Genomic DNA, 13,697 nt, shown 5'->3' on the forward strand with positions numbered 1-13,697 from the left:
AGAGTGGGGAGCAGAACCAGGAAGATCAACTGAAATACACTGCTGAGGGGAGCAGCAAGTGAGACAGGAGAGGGCTGCTGTGTCATGTGAGTTAGCTGCCTGGCCGGGGATAGAACTCCTGTGGCAGTGGCTGAGGCTAGCCCCACAGTGCTGAGACTTAACCCCTTGAGCCACCAGGGAGTCCCCGGCCATTTTATTCTTCTCAGAATCTTCACTCCTTTTGTCAAGGAGATCTGTCTTGCAAGGGAATGTATGAACTTGCAGAAAATCTGAGTGTCAGTGTGAAGGAAAGGAAGAACTTTTAAAATAGTGATTACCCTTTAAGTTGAATAGACATAAGGTTTCTATTACTATGACTGCTTCCCCTGGCAATAATTTGTATAGTGCTTTCTATTTCCTGGGTGCTGTCCTAAACATTTTCCATTATTAGCTAATTTTATCTTCACTTTAAAATTAGTAGATAAAAATTATTATTAAAACGCCCAATCAGTGATGTCTTAGTAAATATTTAATAATCAGATTATACTAAGGAAGGGAAATAGATGTGGGCCTTGATTTTTTAGTTTATTTCAATTTCTGTGATATGAAAGTTCCCCTCATGGGTGATTTCAAGTCAATGTGATAGCATTCAACACAGAGCTGGGAGGAGATGTGGACTCTTGGATGAAATAGTTGTGTAGAGTCAGCTCAAGCACACTAATCTCTCAGCTTTCAATGAGGAAATCAGGACGATAGGACTAGTCACTCATAGGCAGTGAGGTGAAACAAATCAAGTGGCATTTCTGATCTAAACTGCAATTTCTCTCTTCCTGTGGTTTTCTTACCTGAAAGCCATTAAGTTGATAGAGAGCATTGGGTAAACAAATAAACTTCTTAAAATACAAATATTTCAAAATTCTTAATTTTAACTACACTAAATTAAGGGTTGATCGAGTGGTTTGGGTAGGGTTGGAGTATATTCCTCTTTTCATTGCTCAGAGAACAAATCAGTAAAGAAAGAAAAGAGGATTAGGATATGTAAAAGGGTTCTGGGAAGAGGATGTAGCTAGAAAGATAAAATAACTTCTCTTGTACCCAAGAAAGGAAAGAAAAGTTATGACATCTCTTTCTGTTTTTCCAATTCCATCTTCCTTATTACATGGGCCATCTTTCAAGCACAAAGTCAGAACTTTAATACTATTGTCCCACTCATTTGTAGATTCTATTAACACATATCTATATTTTTTACAAAACAAATTGCTTTTTATAATTTTTCCCAATAAATTGCATTGGAAATTCCAACATCAATCTTCAAATGAACTGTGAAATACAATCCACTTATATTACTTAATGACTGCCAAAATAAAGTGTTTCTGCTTCTCAAATTACCCGTTATATAATAGCAAGGATGATGGAAATCTTGGCAAGAGGTCACAGCATTTCAAATACATCAATGACTTTCTATTGTTCATCCATTTTATGGAGCGATATTCCCTTAAAACCACCATTAAATATGTAAGCCTTTCTTTTGTCTCTATGTGATATCAGGTCTATCTTTCAAAATACAGCGATAATCAAAGTAACATTCCCCAGCAATTTCACAAAAAAATAACCACACTAGGTTTTACTACAAATTATAAATAAATATAACATAAATTAAGTTCCTGAAAAATGCATGGGATTCAAATTCACTGGTGAATATTTATTTACCCAACTGTTTGATTTTTCACAAATTTTTTTGAAACAGACTAATTTCAAAAATTAAAATTTGCTAAGTTTCCTCACTCATAATCTTTTAGCTTCTTTTAGCCAAAACTATTTCATTCAACAGCACCCATACATTGATCTGAAAATTCTGTTTCTGAATACTCATCATATACCCATACATCACAAATGTACACATGATTTAAATCTTCTGCCTTTGCTTCCATTCTATTACTCGAATATTCCATATTTCTTCCCTCATTTGTTACTTCTGCTCAAAATATTTCACTTGCCTATTACTCCTCAACGCTGCATATAAATTCTATTTGTCACTCTTTCAAGGACAATTAAAATGGTTTTTGATTTTTTTTTATATTTTCATTGTTTCATAATTCTTGAAATAGTACATCATATTTTTGAAATGGTCTAAATATGTTGGGACATGTTTGCACTCTAGCTCTTTAACTTATTCAATTATTTATTTATTATTTTTACATAATAAAACTAGGGTGTAGGCCAGAGGTGCTCAGACTGTGGTAGAATTAGCATTAAAACTTAACCCCTATGTCATCAGAGAGTCCCCCAGACTAGCTAACTCTTATGACAATTTTCAGATTTCACATTATTTTCTCCAAAATTCTCTCAGACATAATCTGTAATGATTAAGGTACCTTCTAAGTCATTTAAATATCACTGTGTGCAAAACTTTCTTATTTAATCAAGTAGTATAACTTTCTATTAACATAACAATTTCCCCTTTTACACAGGTTAACTTGAGGGAAAAGATTAAATGTTTATATCCCCATTATACAGTTTAACATTTTGATACAGCTTTTATTGCATTTACATCAATAAAACCAGAATCAATGAAATGCTGTTATTCAATGATATTTTTTATTGTGCCTGATATTTGCGAATAAAATGTTTCTGATGTACAAAATGTTTTGTTTCCCTGGTTTTCAGTATTGTCTGTATGCTGTTGAACTCTCATAAAAAAAAAATTAGAAGTATAATTTTATTGTCTGTATAAATGCTAGAGCTATTACTTAGGCAGATATGAAATAAAGAAATTTAAACCAAGTGAAATAAAAGTAAATTTAAAATGCCTACAAACCTGATTATAAATTGCCACTGCAGTCAGAAATTTATGTATTAAAGATTTGATGTGGTTATATTTAAGATTCTCTTTATATCTCTTTTGATTCTCATTCCTGGATTTTCCTATAGCAATATTTAAGGAGAGTTATGTCTTCTTAAATCTGATTAATTTTATTCAGGCCTTAGACCTCATTCATCACTTCTGTATTTATGTTTCTCAGTAATGTTTTTTGACTCTGACTTCACTTCGAGGGTCCCTGTATTTTCAAACATTTCCTGTTCATCTACACTCATATTTCAGCATATCAACTGAGAAACCATCTTTCAACCTAAATCATTCTTCCCATGCGCTTTATCACAGTTATCCTCTAAATGCAGTAGATCACAAAGTCCTTTCCATTCTGTTACTGACACATCTCTCAATTCTGCTTCTACTTATCTAGTCCAAAAAAAATCCCCTGGCTTTTTGCCACATCTACTCTCTGCTCCAAACTTTACTTAGTTAGCAAAGTTATTTTTCTGGCATATTGACATATGATATTGACCCTTCACTCAAGCGCACAAACATATGCAAATATATGCTTATGTTTGTGGCCAACCGCCTCCTTTTAATGTCAAAATCTGATTGTACAGTTCTTCTCAAATGTTCTTCATGAGTATTTTCCAGTAATCCCTATCAGATCACATTTCCATATTATATTTATGCCAATAATTATTCTCATCATATTCCTACTTGGGAATTGTATCATGGTGATATTTATATACCCAGATATTTGTCTTAGAGTGCACTGTTGTCTGAGAAAAGCGAGGATGTATTATTCAATTCTTACCTCTTAAGAATCAAGAACTAGTGTCAATAAATATATATGAGATTATATAAAAGTTGCAGGCATTTTTGACTATTAACATGATTTTCTCAGATGGCAAAGATAATAAAGTTTACCAAAAACTAGGGAAATGATACTCAGAGTGCAGATACTTTACACTAGGTAACATTTTTAAAATAGTATTATTTTGATGCATATGCCTTAATACCAGTACTATAAAATCCTTTATGATAAGGTTTGTGGAGATCACTAGATACACTGGGAATCAACTAAGTGTAACTGACAAATGTAGTATGCAGTCTTACTAATACTATTTTGAAAACGAAGAAAATGAAGATTTCATATGAAAAGGGACTACTTTTTTACTTGTCCATAAGTAAAGAGTTTTAATGGTAATAATTTGGTGACTTTCAAGGAAATGGAGGCTTCATGGATTCACTTAATCCTCTGCATTTTATTCAGGAGAAAGTGAATCAAAATGTTATAATTTAAATAAACACAGTCATTGTAAGTGAGCAGGGTAATGATAATGTTAGTTTGGTGATAGAAATACCAGAATGTGCTTCACAAATGATTCTATGGAGTTATAAATCACGGCATTTATTTCCTATATGCATAAGAATACAATCAGTTCTAAGATTTTAACTTTTTTTTTGGTGGTAAGACCAGTTTTGAATGCAGAAATGAGCTTTTTTTTTTAAATTTTGTTTGTGTTTGAGCCTATATTAATTCAGAATTCTGATAAAGCAGAAGCAACAGGTAAGGGAATATTATAAGAAGGACATGTGGCATCTTGATTTGAAAGATATGAAGAGATACGGTGATAAGGTTGGGCAGAGGCAGGGAGGGAAACCTGGAATGGAATAGAAGAGAAAAAAATAAACACCTTTTCTGTGAGAGACTCTATGATTTTACTTAAAATCCTCCCAGAAGCACTGTATAGTATGATAACTATATAATGGATTACCCCAATAAAGTTATTTTAAGGGCAAAAGCAATCCCTATTAGTAATTTATTTGAGACCACATTTGTAAACTGGAAATGTCTCAGTTAAAAAATATGGTCACCCTATTTATTATGGTAATTTGGCGATGATAAAGTATAAATAGAGTGGGAGAGCTCAGCTGGCTTATTCAGGCCCTAGTGAGTAAATCATAGAGTGCTCTGTTCTACAAAAAATGTTACAAATATAAACAAACTCACAGAGACTTTAAGAGAGTGTCTTTTCCAGGGTGAGTAGTAGAAGAGTGGATTGATGTCACTCACATTTAAAGGGCCCTGCTCCTACATAATGGCTGAATTTCAGTGTTAGAAGCAGTTGTCCATATTTTCATAAAAACGAGTATCTGAAATCACAGCTTTAATGCGGTATCCAATAATGACCTGCTACATCACACAGGTAACTACAAAATATCTGGCAACATCTTTTACTTCAGTTTTCTCTTTCAACATTATATAAATAGGAAACACTCATAAGGATTAAAAAGTTAATTTTAATGGTAAAATAAATACACATGCAATATGTTAGCTGTTCTCACTAGCATCATCATATTCTATAAGTGCCAAGTGGGGAAAATCTTGAAACTGGCTAAAGCCATTCTAGCAGGTAAATAGAAAAGCAGACTGTGGTCTTGTGAACTTAAGGAGCTGATGAGTGAAAGGTATGTGGCCATTGCTTTCAAAGATATAGTTTTAATTATAACTTAAGTCAGCTGAGTTTTACCGCTGGCATCTATTTGTTCTGACTAGAAGGAACTTGTTACAAGAGCCATTCTTCTCCTGTTGTCGCCAGAAGGCCTGAAGGTGGAAAGTAGAGAATAGTTTCATGTGTTGACTTGCTAGTCTGCTTTGGAACCTAAGTTTTCTTGTATCAGAAGTCAAGTCTCACAACTGAAGTAAGGGTTATATAATGCCAGAATATTCAAGCCACCTCTTCAAGACTTTAATAAAATGCCACGTAAGGTGAGTTGGCCAGATGAATATTGGCAAGTATTTTCAATACTTATTGAATCTATAGCCATTAGACATTGTTATAAATGTTGACAATATTAGTAATATTAGAGACGATATCTTAATATTACTTCAAATTTAAACTTTATGTAATCTTGTTCAAGAAAATAATTTAAAAGTAGCTCAGTGTAGGGTAAGGAAAAATGTCAGGCTTTTCTGCCCTCCCACCATCAGGATAGATGATGGATCCTTGCGGTCCTGAATGCATGCCTGATGGCGGGCACCTGGAATAGGGTGTGGGCATAGGTAGATGGGATTCACCTGGGCTAAGACTGTGCTTTTAAGGGCGGCGTCACGGGAACACCAGCAGCAGCAGCAGCAGAAACCGAGCAGAAGCTGAGAGAAGGCCGGAGAGCCCAGAGTAAAGCCCTGCCTGGACCCCCAGCCCCCCTGCCTGCCGTGTACCTGGTAATCCCAATAAAAACCTGCAAAACCACTGAGGCCTCTGACTCCTCCTTTACCCGGTCTGCATGGGATAAGAAAACCTGCACTGGTTCATTCCTGACCCTTATACTCAGATTTCATTAAGACAAGTGAATGGCGTAGCTCAGAGGCTGTTATTCTGAGAACTTGCTTATTGGGTGGAGAGAGTCACTGGGCTGCAACCTTTTGCTATTGGCCACATGTGGCCCAGGACCAAGTAAGACATCAAAAGTGTCAGCATCATTTGGGCTGTTTCCAAAGCTTAGCTATTGTAAACAGTGCTGCTATAAACATAGGGGTGCAGGTGCTCTTTGGAATTGATGTTTCTGTGTCCTTTGGGTAAATACCTAGACGTGGAATTGCTGGATCATATGGAAGCTCTATGTTTAGTAGGTCCAGAAATCTCCACATGATGATTGGATCAAGAAGATGTGGTACATATATACCATGGAATATTACTCAGCATTCAAAAAAGATAAACACATGCAATTTGCAGCAACATGGATGGCGCTGGAAGGGATCATGCTCAGCGAAATAAGCCAAAAAGAAAAAGAAAAATACCGGATGGTCTCACTCATAGCAGGAATCTAGAAAACTTAAATAAGGGACCAGGAAAAAGAATAACTATAAGAAAGTGAAAATCAAAATCAACAAAAAACTATGAACCAGAGACACTTTTTGGGGGGTGGGGGGCGGGAGGGGAGGGATTGGGGTTAGAATGGGGGGTTGCAATTGTATGGGGAATATAAAAATAAAATTTATTATTTAAAAATAAATAAAAGTAATAATCCAAAAAAAAAAAAGTGGCAGCATTAGTAAAAAAATAAAAAATCATAGTTGTGTGATACAGTGATGTTGATAACAATGAGAAGTGGTTTAAAAATTCTAATTGTCTTTCAGTCGGTTACATTTATGTCTGTGCATTCTAGTGAAAGTCACGATTCCCTCCTCACTGGAGGACAGAGATTTCTACTGAGCCTACATACAAAATGGATTCAGTTCAGTGTTAGCCTTGGAGCATCAATATCTGAGATCTCTGGAAGATTTCTAATCAAGATATATGATTATACACGAATGGTAAATTGTAAAAAAAAATATTTAGTTTAAAACGAATAAATTGATTTTCAACCATGCACTTCTGAAACTTATGACATAATGCAATGTTAACTCCATTATAAATATCAGAAAAAATAGATGAAAGAATTTTAATCTTCAGTCTCCATCTAAATATATGTAAAGGGGATTTTGCATGAATAAAAGAAATTCTCAGGAGATGCAAAATAATTAACTCATTATCTCTATGTAATGAATAATGAGTGTTTTCAGAGAATCAACATTTGCTGCTGCTTCATTGCAGTAAACCAGTGATTTCTAACGTCAGAATCTATATCAGAATCTAGCAGAACACTTATTTCAATGTCATATTTCTGGGTGCCACCTATGTAATTTCAAAGAAAACTTCCATCACAGGGACACAGAACTCCCAGGAATTCTTGAGACAAATACAATTTCAAAATCATTGGGGGAAATGCTGTAAATGATCCCAGCATATCTTTCACATGCCTTGTTTCCAGAAAATGACTATTATTTAATCAAGGTAGACAAAATACCCAGTTAGGAATTAAAATAGAAGAAGTGTTTATTTCACTTAGGAGAAAGCTAGTTTTATACCTTGGATTATTTCACTTAGTAGAAAGCTAGTTTTATATCTTGGATTGCTTTTCCTGAATGGAGACAGAAAAGGTGATGTCATTATTATCATCTATATGAAATATAAATAACATCTGGACAAAAACTGTGCAATTTTATTAATCTCTTGTATTTATGATTTTTATGCTTAAAATTTTTCCCACAAAATGAAGAGTGAATGTAATTGATAAACATGTATGTAATTATTGTATATCATGCATACCTATAATAGCACAGGTCTATTGTCTTTTTATCTTATTCATATATTTTTAAAGATTTCATTTATTGATTTTTACATAGAAGAACTGGGGTGTAGACCAGAGATGGGGGGGTGGGAGGATTTACCAGAGACAGACTGGGGAGCAAAATAGGTGGATCTACTAAAATACATTGCAGAGGGGAGCAGTGGGCAGACAGAAGAGGTCTGCTGCACCATATGAGTCAGCTCCCTGGCCAGGGAGGGAACTCTGGCCCTCTCAGAGTTGTGGGTCATCATGGCAGTAGCACTGAGACTTAATTAACCTTAACCCCAGGCCAACAGGGAGGTCCCCGTTTATTCATAACTTTGGGAGGCATTGACCTAAAAGGTTATATATTAATATTATATTTATATATCATCTAGGTTAAAATATGGATAGCACATAAAATACTACTTCTGAAAATTGCATTTTCTCCCTACTTTAGAGACATTTGTAAAAGAAATCAGTCCCTAAAAGCCATAGGCTCGGTATAAGTATCAAAAAAATGCTAGGAACGTGTTACACATTTACACTCACTTAAATAATAGTTGAACTTCAATTTTAGGAATTAAAATGTGCACAAAAGTTGATGCTAAATCAGTATCAGCACTAAATTTGAAAAGCAAAAACATGAATTTGTCAACACATTAACACATTATTGATTTTTTATAATACTATTAAAAACTTCCACCTGGTTCCAATTAAGGACAGTCTTAACTTGCTTTTGTTCAACTTGCAACCCAAATTCCCCACACTCCCCTCCTCACGTCAAACACCTGAAAGAAGGTGAAATAATAATCCTTATCTTAACAGTAGTAAATTTCACGTAAGACCCCTCTTTTGTCCATACTCTTTCTGGCATTTGTTACAGAGCAATTCCTGCCATTTCCTTTTTCAGTTCCTTTATAAAGTAACAGATTGGAGCCAGTGATAAGCATGGAAAGTCAGCCTTGCTGTTTCTCACAAAAGCATCATTAGAAACACACTGGAGGTGTTATCAGTTATTTGCTCTATACCTACAGGTAGGAGCAGGCAAGCAGCCAGGATCCGCAGATAAACTGGGAGGTAGGACTCCTGTGTAATGCTTTCCCTGTAGGAACAGAGACTGTGAAAATCACTGAAGTGTCCTCAGCATATTTACATTTTCTGGCCTCTCCTAGGTAGCAGATTGTCTCCTCTGTACTCAGATGCCAAGACATATTTTATCCTATGATATTATATAAGTTTATATATTATATGTGTAACATATGAATACATATTTATATAAATACATAACTATATTATATATATCACATATGTAATATGTATAATATTGCACAGATGTTACTTTCCCCCTATTCTTGACTTGGATGAAGATTTCAAAGGTCCTTTCACTCACTTCCCTGTATGTGCTTAGCAAAGCTGTTCTGATAACACCTTAAAGCAAAATAAAAATATAATGTGTCACAAATAAGTGTTTTCCAAAACAAAATGGTCTGCATAAGAAAATGATTCTATCTAGAGTTACTAGCAAAGGCATACTGATAAAAATCATTGTCCTTTCTATATATTCCACCTGGTTCCAATTAAAGATAGTCTTTTTTTTTAAAGCAATTTTTTTTTAATAGAGGCATGTTTTATTTATTTGTTTGTTTGTTTGTTTATACATGCACTGGGTACAGTCAGAAGCGCGGGAGGGTGAGGGAATTCACCAGAGCCAGAGCGGGGAGCAGAGCAGGCAGAAGGTCCGAAGTACACTGCTGAGGGGAGCAGCGGGCAGCAGGAGAGGTCTGCGCACCAAGTGGGACCCTCCTCCGGTGGCCGGGGAGGGGAGCAGCCGGGGATCAAACCGGCGCCGCAGAACTTGCATTTGTTCAACTTGCAGCACAAACTCCCTGCACTCTCCTCCTCACCTCAAACATTTGAAAGAAGGTGAAATTATAATACTTACCTAAACAGTAGTAAATTATATGCATATAATATGTAATATATGTGTTAAACATACAATTATGTGAATTCAGCTCTATAAAAATCCACACAAAATCGTGAGCTCTCAGATTATATACACAAATACTCATCATGTATACATATATGTAAATCAACTAAATGCAAAGAAATTACATATTTAGTGGTTGATCTCGGTCATCTCCATAACAATTAAATGTTGGTTAGTCGGATCCAGATGTCTGGACCTAAGCAATTGTCAAAATTCAATTAGCCTTTAGTTTTTTTTTTTTTTTTCAAAATGAATTATTACATGGTTTCAAGGAAAATTTTAGCCCAGAAGTTTACCCAGAATTTTAGCCCAGAAGAGTGCTGAATGGCAGAGATACAACTGTGGTTTCATCTGGCTATATTGAATTTGTCTATTTTAATGAAAATGTTTCTCATTCATATATTGTAATAAATATTTCTTAAAATAAATGTTATGCAGTAAATTTGAAGATAACAAAAGGTTTAATATTAATGTGAAAGCCAAAAAATGTAATCACAGGATTAAAAGAGGAAATACATTCTAACTAAGCACATCAATATCTTTCTTTAGGGAAATGTTTAGCTATCAACATTTGTTTAGTTAATATTTCAACAATTAGCCTGCACATCCTATAGTCTTTCTGTACACTAGAGAAAAAATATATAGGATCATATTTATTTTTATGCATAGATCAGTAGTTTTAACTGATAGTTTATGTAAGAAATAGAATCAAGCATCATTCATTTTCTTATAGGCGCTTTGGTTGATGCTTGATGCTTTAATTTTATTTAGATTATTTTATATTAATTTCAGAAGAGTAACATTTTTTCCTGGGGAGAGTCTAATATTTAGAAATGTTTTCTTTGATAAGTTAACTATTATTTAATATGGACCCAACTGTGTTTTATATAATAATTATTATAATAAAATGTAATATTGGTTTGTAACTGAGTCAAAATCCCTCATATGAAACAGTCCATTCTAGGCATTTAGTTGGTATTTGATTGAGGAAGGTATTTTGATTAAAAGTGCTACTTTAAACATTATTTACAACTGGAAGTTTTTCTTGGAACAATTGTCAATGTCCTTCTTTCTGCATTTAAACACATCAGACAAACATTTCTCTTTTTATACTGAAGAAGGAATAAGAACTTTCTGGCAGTTGCTGTAATTATCTCTTTTCATTCAATGTTGTTTATGCAATGCTTTATTTTACTTAAGTTGTTTTCATATACACTGCAAAATGACCAGGCAGAAGAAATAGACAAAGTAGGAGAGATATGAATATTTTGCCTAATGTATATTAACCACACCACTTAATTGATCTGATGTCATCATATATAATTTAAATCAGCCTGTTAGATGGTTTTGTCATTTAAAATTCAAGTAATGAAAACTATCAGCATTTTTTAAACTTATTTTAACAAATGGAGGTCCTCTGCACATAGCCTGGATTGTAGCAGATGGTAGCTACATGCGTGGAAAAGATATTGAAAAGAAAATATTAATATGCTTCATATGACTACAGAGAGCTTTTAATATGCCAAGTTATAATTTTAAATTTGAAACAATATTACTACTTTTGTTTGTGGCATTTTCTGCTCTATCTGTAGAACCACTGGGATATCAAAAGTAAATTGTCTTTCATGGAGGAAAGTGATAAAAAGTTAAGAGTTCTTAAGTCTACAAGTAAAATTATGTCTTGGTTTCACTCATCAAGTGGTTCCATGATCTTGTCCTTAACTTTCTCAATAATAGTCTTGCTCTTTTCCTCTCATAATTAAGAAAATACTATATAGTTATTATATGTGTTAAATGGGAATATATATGCAAATCAGTTTACATTTTGCATGACACATTTATTTAGGTGTCAATAGTGCCATCATCATCACATCAATTGGATGCATTTTCTGATATCTCAGGAACTATTTTGCAACAATAAAACAGCAAACTATGCTTGCATGACATAAATGTATTTGCCATTTAAATGGATTTATAGAAGGGAATGGATGGAAAGGCTGTGCTTAACAGTCACATACATATAGGCACACACATAAGACCCAAGCACACTATTAGTAATATAGTGTGAGAAACTTATGCATTTTTAAGCAAGCAAAAATGTAGCTCATGAAATTCATCAGTAGGAATATTTTATTTTCAGCATAATTGCTGAATAGGCATGAATGAATATACTAGTTGTGGGGAAGTTTTTCTTAAGTATTTATGTATGGACCATATATTTTTTTAACCTTTCATCCAAAAGACTATTATTAAGTCATAGTTGTGGTTTAACTGTCCTATATAAGATGTTTTCCTGCAAAAAGAACATTGACTTCCTAAGAGATGAATTTTATGTTTATAAATGTCTTCTGTCTTTTCCTCTGAAGGATGTAATTCAAAATGACAGTAGAGTAAAAAGGGCTTGGCACACAGGCATGTAAAATTTCAAGGGGATTAATTTTTTATTCATGAAAAATGTGAAAACTGTCTTCTTATGATTTGAAAATATCTCTTACCTATTATAGTTTCAAACTGTAGATCAAATATGCATGTTGCAAAAACAAAATAATTTGTTCACAGTATCTACTTGGTATATTTCTTTTGTCTTCTCATTTGTTTCAGAATGAAAACATTTTAACATATGTCATATGGCTGCTGCAGATGTGATCTAAAATATATGGTTCTGAAGTAGCAGATAAAAGAAATTATCTTTTCATTTTCATACTATATTAAGTTGAAGGGATTTGAACTTCAGAGGAAAAAAATACCTGTCATTTAATTTCATTTGTCTTGAGTAAGTTTTTCAAGTCTCTCTAAGTAAATCATTTAGTGTAAGCTCCAGTTTTCTTAACAGCAAAATGTGGGAAATGCAGATAGCAGAGTTTTGTTGTGAAAAGGAAAACAGTAGACTTTCCTGACAGCACACAAATGCTCTAAAATGTCTAATATCCTTATCCCCCACCATCCTTTTTAGTGGGTCTCATTAGTTACCTACAGATTTAACACTGGATACATTTCAAACAAAATAACCACTTCACCCAGATTCTCATTTCATTAGCTAAGATCTGGAAGGCATCTTCCTGTGTCAGTGGGACTAAGAGCCTATCATGGTTTCCTAGGCATGCTCTAGTTTCTCTCTCAATGAAACATTTTCATGCCCCTATTCTCCCACCTATTTTTCTAGGTCCCTGCTCAAACCTCTGCAAACTGCCATTTATTTACACCTACAAAAGCAGTATACACCTGGCCTGATTTTATATCCCTCATCTGAAAATCTCTCTATATTCCTTGTGAACAAAAATATTGACACTAGAAATCTATACTATTTCCTACAGCCTAAACTGGACATATTTTATATGTATAAAATGAAAACAAGATTCAAGTTCACAATGTCACCTTTTATATAAAAGTGGAGCCCTCTTCCAAACTGGCCTCCTCACTTAGCTATTACAGCTTGCCTCACATAAGGAATGAAAAAAAAATCAATGATTTTTATTTAGGGACATATTCTTTATTAATGACATATGCTAGTGAATTAAATGCATTATTTCTGCCTTCATTTTAATATTTACTTATATTTTTTCCATCTCCTTAATTGCAAAGTAAGGGAAAGTGTTGCTCTAAAATACTAAATGTGATTAATCATAACATATTATATATTGGTTATATCTCAAATACATTCTATTCTAAAGCATAGGGATTTCTAATTGACACTTTTACAATATTTTGTGGTTAGACTGCATGACTGCTAAATAAAAATATTTCCACAAGAAA

General features: G+C 33.9%; 1 protein-coding gene across 2 annotated transcripts in view; it reads right to left on the reverse strand.

Moving 5' to 3' along the window:
• Positions 1-13,697, reverse strand: part of CDH12 (cadherin 12) — a gene marked incomplete at its 3' end in the record, with an annotated part of 223,292 nt that overhangs the window by 53,504 nt on the left and 156,091 nt on the right. The gene's annotated exons all lie outside the window — the stretch shown is intronic.

The sequence above is a fragment of the Talpa europaea genome (assembly GCF_964194135.1).
Source record: "Talpa europaea genome assembly, chromosome: 5".
NCBI classification, from domain to species: domain Eukaryota; kingdom Metazoa; phylum Chordata; class Mammalia; order Eulipotyphla; family Talpidae; genus Talpa; species Talpa europaea.